Raw genomic sequence first — 10,873 nt, 5'->3', positions numbered from 1 at the left:
GAATAACCTTGACTATATTTTTGTTTAATATTTATTTACTTACTTTTAGAGAAAGGGACGGTGGGCTCGTGAGAGTGTCAGAGCGTGTGGAGGGGCAGAGGGAGAGGGATGGAGAGAATCTCAAGCAGACTGCACAACCAGCATGGAGCTCAACACGGAGCTCAGTCTCACAACCTTGAGAGCAGGACCTGAGCTGAAATCAAGAGTCGGATGCTTAACTGACTGAGCCTACCAGGTGCCCTGACCCTTGACTACTTTTTGCTTCACAACCTCCCTGATTCCTTCCTCGCCTCCATACCCCTGGCTCCTTTCCCTCCATTTGCTAAGCTGGCCTTACTTTCCCTCAGTGATGGAGAAGGACCATCTGAAGAGACACACAAGAGCCAGCATACCTTTATTTGATCACCTCTTTGCAGACATATACTTAAAACACATGGGGTCCCCTCGGCTTAGAGTTCCATGAGTAGAGTCCAATTTGTAGAAAACAATGGTGCCATTACCTACTTCCCAGAATGTCTGTAGCTCTTGTGGTCTTGCAAGCCAGGACTTTGAAGATTAAATCTCTCTACTCCTAACACACCTCATAAGTTCTTTGGTAAATAAAGGACACACGAGCAGTCAGAAGGGTAGGCGTGGACCGGGTACCTCACCCTAGAAATAATGAAGCTCTACCAACTAGGGAAAATCAATGTCTGAAATCTCAGCTGGTGTTTGTGGAATACATTGCTTCTCTCAAGGAACATACCGGGGCTTTTGACATTTACCTCTCTACACCAGATGGATGGGAAAACGTTCTCCTGGGTGCTTCCCCTCAACACTTCACTATGACACTACTCCTTTTTGACACCAGATGTGTGGTTTTTCCCACATCAAGCAATTCTGTTGTACCTGCTGGGTGGTCCTACAATTGAACTCAATTCTGATACTACTTATCTGGAGATAGTGTCAGATCCCACATGTTAAGGACTCAGTCCCACAAGACCACTCCCACATTAGATGTCAATTGCAAGTCCTGGTTATTCTCCGTAGTTCTGATTGGCTGGCTATAAGTCTGAGATTCCTATGATCCCCTTCTCGGGTTCAATTAATTTGCTAGAGTGGCTTACAGAACTCAAGAGAAATATTTCACTTACTAAATTACCAATTCATCATAAAAGGACATAACTCAGAAGCAGCCAGGTGGAAGAGATGCATAGGGCAAGTCTGTGAGAAGAGTCAGGGAGCTTCCATGTTCTGTCTGAGGGCACCCCTCTCCCCCATATCTCCACCAACCCAGAAGCTATCTGAACTCTGTTCTTTTGGGGTTTTTATGGAGGCTTCATTATTTAGGCATAACTGATTAAATCATTGGTCATGGTGATTGAACTCCAGCCCAGCCTCCTCCCCTTCCTGGATGTGAGGAGAATGGAGCCGGCAGTTTCAACTTTCTAATCAGAATTTGGTTCCCTTGGCAAACCCGCCCCCATCCCTAGGTGCTTTCCAAAAGTTATCTTGGAAAGGTCAAGTCAGATGCAGTTGAAACAGGTTTGTTATGAGTATCAAATGACCTTTATTGCTTTTCTTACTGAGATAATTCCAAGGATTTTAGGAGCTCTGTGCCAGAAGAGGGAAGAAGACCAAATATATATTCTTTTTTAAAAAAGTTTTTTTTTAAAAATTTTATTTGAAAGAGAGAGAGAGAGAGAGAGGGAGAAAGGGGGTTTGTGAGTGGGGGGAAGGGCAGAGGGAGGGAGAGAATCCCAAGCAGACTCTACACTGAATGCAGAGCCTGATGTGGGGCTCGATCTCACCACCCTGAGATCATGACTGAGCCAAAACCAAGAGTTGGGTGCTTGACTGACTGAGCCATCCAGGCGCCCCCCCAAATATGTATTTCTTGTTATAAATCACAATATTACACCAGAAATTCCCAAGGATGTTCAGAAATCCTACTTTCAAGCAAAATAATAGATCTATGATGAAATATTTGTGAGAAACTTGAATGTCTTAAAATGGATTCCTTTCGAAACAGTTAACAAAACCAAAAGACAACTGACGGAATGGGAGAAGATATTTGCAAATGACATATCAGATAAAGGACTAGTATCCAAAATCTATAAAGAGCTTAGTAAACTCAACACCCAAAGAACAAATAATCCATTTGAGAAATGGGCAGAGGACATGAACAGACATTTCTGCAAAGAAGACATCCAGATGGCCAACAGACACATGAAAAAATGCTCCACATCACTCGGCATCAGGGAAATACAAATCAAAACCACAACGATATACCACCTCACACCAGTCAGAATGGCTAAAATTAACAAGTCAAGAAATGACAGATGCTGGTGAGGATGCGGAGAGAGGGGAACCCTCCTATACTGTTGGTGGGAATGCAAGTTCCACTCTGGAAAACAGCATGGAGGTTCCTCAAAAAGTTGAAAATAGAGCTATCCTATGACCCAGCGATTACACTACTGGGTATTCACCCTAAAGATACCAACGTGGTGCTCCAAAGGGGCACGTGCACCCGAATGTTTATAGCAGCAATGTCCACAATAGCCAAACTATGGAGAGAACCTATTTGTCCATCAACAGATGAATGGATAAAGAAGATGTGGTATATATACACAATGGAATACTATGCAGCCATCAAAAAATTGAAATCTTGCCATTTGCGACAATGTGGATGGAACTAGAGGATATTATGCTTAGCGAAATAAGTCAATCGGATAAAGACAACTATCATATGATCTCCCTGATATGAGGAAGTGGAGATGCAATGTAGGGGTGTTGGGGGTAGGAAAAGAAAAAACGAAAGAAGATGGCAATGGGAGGGAGACAAACCTTAAAAGACTTAATCTCAAAAAACAGACTGAGTGTTGCTGGTGGAAGGGGGGACGGGAGAGGGTGGTGGGGATATGGACATTGGGGAGGGTATGTGCTTTGGTGAGTGCTGGAAATGTGTAGACCTGGCGATTCACAGACCTGTACCCCTGGGGATAAAATATGTTATATGTTTATTAAAAATAAATAAATAAATAAATAAATAAAGGATTCCTTTCTGCAGGACTTCTCAGAGCCTTTAATAACTCAATCTACTTTGTACGTTTTAAAGGAAGGGAATAGCTCTTAGCATTTTCCAAACTCATTTGTTCACTGACTTTTTTTTTTTTAAATGAATTGTCTTTCTAAATTATTCAGGTGCACAGAATATCCTTTTTAAGTCTTTTTCAAATTAAAGAAGTTGCTCTAATGCTGCCCTGTGAGGTTGATTGGTGGGAAGATATTTTGGGCCAGGTTGGGCACTGAGGTGCCTGAAATTTTACATTTTGAAAGCCTATCTTTTCCTAATTGGTATTTGCTCCCAGCAGTCTGGTTCTGTGTTAATTTTCAAGGGCTCAATATTGCCCCCCAGTGGGTCCCGTTAGATCCTGGATTTTCTGTGCAAAACTTGGGATATGATGTTGGCAGTTTCCACAAAACAAAATCTTTTCAAGTCACACACAAAAAATACTGTTCTCATCTGGGATATCACCTAAAAACCTTGATGGCACAACAATATGTGTTTGTTTTGGATTAAGGATATTTAGGTAAAGAAAATGAAGAAAATAAGAATAACCCATAATCTTAATGCTCAAAAGTTAACTATTAGTCTTTAGCATGCATATCCTTCTAGTCCTTTTTATTTATATGTTACATAAAAATTCATACCTCCTCTGTTCCTAACAGACAAAACTTTTTCTAGCCCGTGTGTGTGTGTATGTGTGTGTGTGTGTTTCATTTAAATGTCATTTGAGAAGCTGCTCCTTGAATATTTTTTGGTTTTTTTAAAGGAGGCAGGAGCTGGGGCTCCTGGGTGGCTCAGTCGCTGGGCATCTGCCTTCAGCTCAGATCATGATCCCAGGGTCCTGGGATCAAGCCCCACAGCAGGTTCCGTGCCATGTGGGTGGCCTGCTTCTCCCTTTCCTCTGCCTGCCTCTTCCCCTCCTTGTGCTCTCTCCCTGTGTCAAATAAATAAAGCCTTAAAAAATACAAAGGAGGCAGGAGGAGAGAGAGGGTAAAGTACTGAAGGGGTAATTCAGGAGTTAAATAATCTCACTACCGTTTTGTGGATAATTGCATCAACGTCTCCCAAGAAGAACACACTTTAACAGCACCCAGAGACTCCCTTCCCCACTGTGTGAGTTTCCTGTGGCTGCTGTAGCAGTCACATCTAGGAGTCACTCCTGGTCAAACCTAGGAGTTTAAAACAACATGGATTTATTGGCCACAGCTTGGTGGGTATGAAGTCCAAAATCAGTCTCATGGACAAAAGTCAAGGTGTTCGCAGCGCCTGTCCCTTTTGGAGGTTCTGAGGGGAAAGTCTGTGTCCTTGCTGTTTTCAGCTTCTAAAGGCCACCTGCATGCCTTGGCTCAGGGGCCCTTTCTGCTGTCATATCCACTTGCCTTCCACTGTCACTTCTACTACTGACTCCTTTGGGTTCCCCTGCCCTCCTCTTAGGAGGACCCTGGTGAACATCTGGTCCACACGGATAGTCCAAGGGAGCCTCCCCATCTCAGTATTCTCAACGACATTTGCTAAGTCCCTTTTGCTCTGTAGGGAAGCGTAGCCCCAGGTTCTGGGGGTGGGAGTGTGGATATCCTTGGGGGAGGATGTTATTCAATCAATTCTGTCTACCACCCTGGCTTTTTCTTTCTTCTGCTGCTTTTTATTTTACTTTTTTAGAACTTAAAGTAAGAATTAGGTATTTTGTATTTTCTGGAATCACGATCTCTGAAGACCATGGACTAATCTGATAAATATGAGAGTTTGTCAGAGGGTGACAGAAAGTCAAAGAAAGCTCTCTTGCATCACCTGCCTTGGCTGAAAGGTGCCCCTCTGGGACTGACCTACAGGGTTTGGCCATCTCTATACAGGGTTAGGAGGGGCGGACAATTGGACATTCTTGGCATGGTTCAGAGCTGGATCCCAGAAGTCGCTGTGTACAGTCCCCTCCATACCGCATCTGAGAGCTTTGCATTTCAGAGTATGCCCTCCACATCTCTGGCTTGGCTGGGTGCCCCCTTTGAAGTTCAGTAGCAGTTGCTGTCCATAAATAAGGCATGCCCAGTGCCATCAGAGTTCTGAGATGAAGGGCATGAGAACACTGGAGGTGCAGGGCAACGTTAGGGAGAGATCCTGGTTTCATTCGTCTTCCCCCACCTTTCCTCTATCTTTCCACCTCCAACTGTGTGTAAAAAATACATGAAGGCCCCAGAGAGAATAATCAAAGCTCTGTCACACTTGGCAGACTCTCTCTTGCCTCTTTTTAACAAGAAGGAAGAGGAAAGAAATGAGCATTTGGATAAGAGCCCAGTAGCCAACAACCATTCAGATGCTCCCTGAGCAGCCATGCCTCCTGGACGACCCTCTGGGGGGTCTAACACTAATGATAACTGTATTTATTGGGGCTTACTCTTGACTTGAATATTCTAGGTTTTCCCATCACGTTCTCATGACTACCCCCTTGGAATTGGGAGTGTAAGAATTTCCATTTCACAAATGGAGAGCCAGGGCTGCAGGGAGGTTATACAGTGCTTTCTCCAATTTTTCACTCCTAAGCACACATAGAAAGTGGTAACATTTGAACTTCCCCCTGAGGTAAAACAATAGAGCTGCTCAAGGTGATGGTGACGGGCTTTGGTCTGCAGCTGCTGAGGTATGATCCAGGTATGAGCCAGCAGAGTCCTGAAGCAGACGAGACCTCAGCACACCTCAACTTTTCCAAAGCTACAAGACTAGGAAGTCATAGACTGGAGCCACGTTTGTCTGATTCTTGTTACCAGATTCCTTTTTTCTTGTAGATACTAGGCTCTCTGGAAACATCTCAGAAATAACCACTTTGCTTATAACTTATCTTCTCCTTCCAGTTATCTGGCTGCCTGTCTCAGGTCAGGTTCCCAAGAAGCAGAGCCTGTGACACCCTTGGGCAAGGTGCTTATTGAAGGGTGACCTCAGGAGATACGTGTAAAGGAATGGTGTTGAGGATCCTGGAAAACAGGCAAAGATGTAGGGGAGCCTGATCCCTCCAAAGCTGCCCTTTTTAACTCTACCTCCATCAGTCAATGACTTTGGGCTGCTTCAGGGGGATGGCGTGATCTCCCAGGCATTCCAGGCAAGGTGGCTGCCAGCGCTGAGGGTGATTTTCTGGAGATGGGCAGCTACAAGGGAACCTACACTCAGCACCAGAGGGCCAGGGGCACCAACCTGATGAAGAGAATCTGAGCTGGGCATCAACAGCCTCCAGGCTACATCTCAATCATCAGATGGCCTTTTGTCAAACAACCCAAACTAGAAACTCCACACTCCTCTTTGGTATCTCTTTCCGATATATTATGTCATTGGTCAAGTTCTCCTGGGTCTGTGGCAGAAATTCTGCTTGTTCTCCTCTGTCTGCTGCTGGGGTTGCGGCAACCACTCCTTTCCTTTTAGTGCATTTTCCTCAGATCATTCCCAAGACCTCGTCACAACTCTTCTGACATCCATTTCTCCCCTCGGCCAGTCTACACAGCTGCCAGTTATCCTTTGTGTCAGTTGATGTCGTTTGACGCCCAAAAAACTTCAGCTGCTTTCAAAGCCTATAGAAGGAAATGATTGTTTCTGTAGAATGGCCAAAAAGGCTGCTCCCAAGGTGGACCATCTCACCCATCTGTCTGTGCCTCTTTCAACCTTCTGGGGTACCCCTGAGTCGCACTGAAGTGCTCATCTCCCCCAGACACCCACCAAGTTTTTGTTGGATGAATTGATGAATGAGGAGTGATGGTTTTGCACAGAGGTTCACTTTTCAGGTTGATATGGATAATTTGTCCATTTCTGAGGGACTGCCTGAAAACCAGGATACCAGGATTGGAAGCTGTGGTTTTAATTCCAAGTTCTAAATGTGTTACCATGGCATGGACTCCACTTTCTCATCTGTTCCATCTGTTTTAACTGAAAGTAATCAATGAGTGCCTTATCTGATTACAGTTTATTTTCTTGCAGGGTACCTGGGAAGGGGGTCAGTTGATTAAGCATCCTACTCTTTAAAAAACAACAATAACAGATAATGTATTATTTGTTTCAGGGGTACAGGTCTGTGAATCATCAGTCTTACACAATTCACAGCACCCACCATAGCACATACCATTTCCAGTGTCCATCACCCAGCCACCTTATTCCTCCCTCCACAACCCTCAGCAGCCCTCAGTTTGTTTCCTGAGATTAAGAGTCTCTTATGGTTTGTCTCCCTCCTCTGTCCCATCTTACTTCATTTTTTCCCTCCCTACCCACCACAACCCCTGGGCCCTGCCCCTCAAACTACTCATATCAGAGAGCTCATATGATAATTGTCTTTCTCTGATTGACTTATTTCACTTAGCATAATACCCTCTAGTTCCCTCCATGTCATTGGAAATGGCAAGATTTTTTCTTTTTGATAGCTGTGTAGTATTCCATTATATATCTATATGTCTATGTATAGGTATAGCTATATCACATCTTCTTTATCATTTCATCTGTTGATGGACATTTAGGTTCTTTCCATAGTTTGGCTATTGCGAACGTTGCTGCTATAAACATTCGGGTGCATGTGCCCCTTAGGATTACTAAGGGTAATACCCTTAGGGTATTTTTAGGGTAAATACCCATAGTTAACCATCCCACTCTTCATTTCCCCTCAGATCAAGCCCTGCATCAGGCTCTAGGCTGGGGGTGGAGCCTACTTGAGTTTCTCTCTCTCCTTCTCCCTCTGCCCCTCCCCACTCTCCCTCTGTTGGGGGGGGGGGAGTTTTATTTGCATACTTCTTTTTTAAATATGAAAAAGTTGGAGATTACTCTAGAATGATCAGAATTTTGTCTATTTTGAATCTTCCCAGGCTCTGCTTCTACTCCCACAATGAACCCATTTTATTCAGCTTATTTTGGGGCTCCAAATGGGGTTATCCAGGTCTAAATTGAAAAGATAATGGAGGAAATAATTTATTTCTCAAGTCGATGCCATGGCTACTTATAGGTAATAACAAAATAAAGAGCCATATATAACTAATTCCCTGCAACTTTGGTTAGGAGAGGGTGGGCCTGCCTGAGGGACACAGGGTATGATACTGAGGATAAGGTGGGAGACGCTGCCCAATGTGAGTGCAGGCCCAGTGCCCCAGGAGCCGCCCGAATGCAGCCTTACCCGGGAGTGGGCTGAGTTACTAAGTCTGCCAGCACAGACAGCTGGACAAAGGGAACAGGTTTGTGGAGACCGAGGGGACAGTCTTTCGCCCAGGTTTAGGGAGCCAGCCAAAGCTGCATCCGGTTAAACTGCACCTTTCTCTTTTTTTTCAGTCATTGTTTCTCCATACATCAACCTACTATTTAGAAATGTAATACAAGTTGCTTTTTTTTCCCCCATAGACAAAGATGTTTCGTTCCTCTTTGCTGCACATGTCGCTGTCATTTTCATGGCAGTGTAGCTGTTGGATGTGACCACAGAAATCATTGACAGAGCACAGGACTGTGGTGTGGATGTCCACCCCACACCAGTTAGCTTCCACGGCAATAGGTTCAACCTTGCCCTGCAGCCTCTCCCGAGACCAGCCGGCCCCGCCCCAGCCCCGCAGCTCTGTTTTGCTTTGCTTATCATTATGTAGCTTTCAACTGTATGTTTGGGTTTCCAGGTCTTTTCAAAGAAACAGTCTTTCTCCTCTCTCTATCTGTAGAAATCGGACCGTCCTTCTGTATCCCACGTAGATGTCAGAGGCTCCAAAGGCCTCCCTGAAGTGATAATTCTGGATTTATCACTCATTCCTCTTCTAGGGTGCTTCCAACATCCTGCCTATGTCACTTTGTTCTATTTTTTTAAAGTAGATTGAAAGCTTCTGGAGGGCAGAGGCTAGCTACACTGTGACTTTCCAGCATTTACCATAACAACACAGGTACTCAATCAATGTTTGCTTTTTTTAGCTTAGTGGGATCGAATTACAGCAAGTTCTGATTTCTGGGATGCCTGGGTGGCTCAGTCATTAAGCATCTGCCTTCAGTTTGGTCTTGATCCCAGAGTCCTGGGATCAAGCCTCGCATTGGTCTCAAGCAGGGACCCTGCATCTCTCTCCTCTCTCTCTCTCTCTGTCAACAAAATAAATAAAATCTAAAAAAAAAAAAAAAAAAAAAAAAAAAAAAAAAAAAAAAAAAGTATTTCTGATGTTCCATCTCCCAGTTTCTTTGTTAAGTGAGAAATCAACAGCTGCAATTAATGACAGCACATTTTTCCCAGTTCTTCAGGACTGCTGCTGAGTGTCCATCTGCCTTGGGGATATTCAAGGAGGCCAGGGAAGAAATTTCTCCCTAAGTGCATCTCACTCCACCATGTCTGGCCTAGGTCTACCTCATGGCCTAAGTCATTGGTGCCTACCAGTTCTACAGGGGAAGGTGCATACCAATTTCAATTGGGGGAACACATTGGAGTCTGTGATTCAGGGATTTGGGTTTCCAGTCCTTATTCCACATTAATTAACTGTGACTTTAGAAGAACTTGCTTCCTATTTCTGGGAGTCACAATCAATGGGTACAATAACCCATAGGACTGTAGTAAGGATTATATGAGTTAATGTATGAGGAAAAAAAAAAATGAAAATCTTGAAAAAGTAAAACAAACAAACAAAAAAACCCCCAGCATTATTTTTCGGATGGGAATGTTCCCAGCATGACACCTCAGTACCTCAGACATAGTCTGCATAGCGAATGTGTTGCTGTAAAACTTGCTCATGGTTTGTGACTTCATTGATTTATCTATTCATCTATCCTTCCATCCACTCAGTCATCCATTATTTTCTTTGTTGAATGCCTACGGTGTATCAGATACAGTGTACCAAAATAAAAAGGCTCCCTCAGCATGTGGTGAGACTGGGTGTCCCACCTGTGCAAGACTGGCTGGCATTCAGACAAGTGTTCATGGGCAGCAGTAGTCTCCCAGGCAAGTTACCCAAGTTCTGGATGAAGCGTGGTTCAGAAACCTGATTGGCTGGCATAGCGAGGACTCTCCATTTTTCAGGTGAGTTTTCCTTCATCAAACCTAAGGGACTGCTCTGTAAACCCCCGGTGCTCATTGATTTGCTTGTGGTATGGCAGATCCTGGCTGATGTAGCTCTGCCTTTACATCTGTACCTGAGAGCCCAAATGTTTGCTTGGTGGCATGGAGTCAGATTTGGGGACTGGAAATAGGATTTGAATGTTTAGTGGAACACATGAAGATGGACTGGATTTTTTTTTTTAAGATTTTATTTATTTATTTGACACAGAGAGAAATCACAAGTAGGCAGAGTGGCAGGCAGAGACAGAGAGTGGGGAGCTGTCTCCCTGCTGTGCACAGAGAGGGCCGGATGCAGGGCTCACTCCCAGGACCCCAGGATCATGACAGGAGCCGAAGGCAGAGACTTAACCCACTGAGCCACCCAGGTGCCCCTGGATTTTTTTTTATATATATATTTTTATCTTGAAATAGTTTAGAAAGAAATTATACAGTAATTTAGTTTAGACAAGAAATAGAATAGTTTAGACAAGAAATTCCACAAGTCAGAGTTCCTGTGTACCCTTCATCCAGCTTTCCCTAATGGTAACATTGTACACAACTATAGAACCTTTATAAAACTAGGAAATTGGCATTGATATAATACTATTAACTCTATTGCACACTTTATTCACATTTAACCTGGACTGGATTTGTTTTAATAAATAGATATAAGCTGCAAGCTATGAGATATGCCTTTGTTAAAAAGCAATAAAAAGAGATGCTGTGTGACTGGAGAAAAAGAAATCTGTTTCACCTACACCAATAACAATGCATACAGAGTTTAATACAACCACAAGAATTATTCAAGTATAATCGGA

Source organism: Mustela lutreola, chromosome 6 (genome assembly GCF_030435805.1).
Source record: "Mustela lutreola isolate mMusLut2 chromosome 6, mMusLut2.pri, whole genome shotgun sequence".
NCBI lineage: Eukaryota > Metazoa > Chordata > Mammalia > Carnivora > Mustelidae > Mustela > Mustela lutreola.
The sequence above is the reverse complement of the archived record's forward strand: the minus strand, read 5'-3'. Positions refer to the sequence as shown.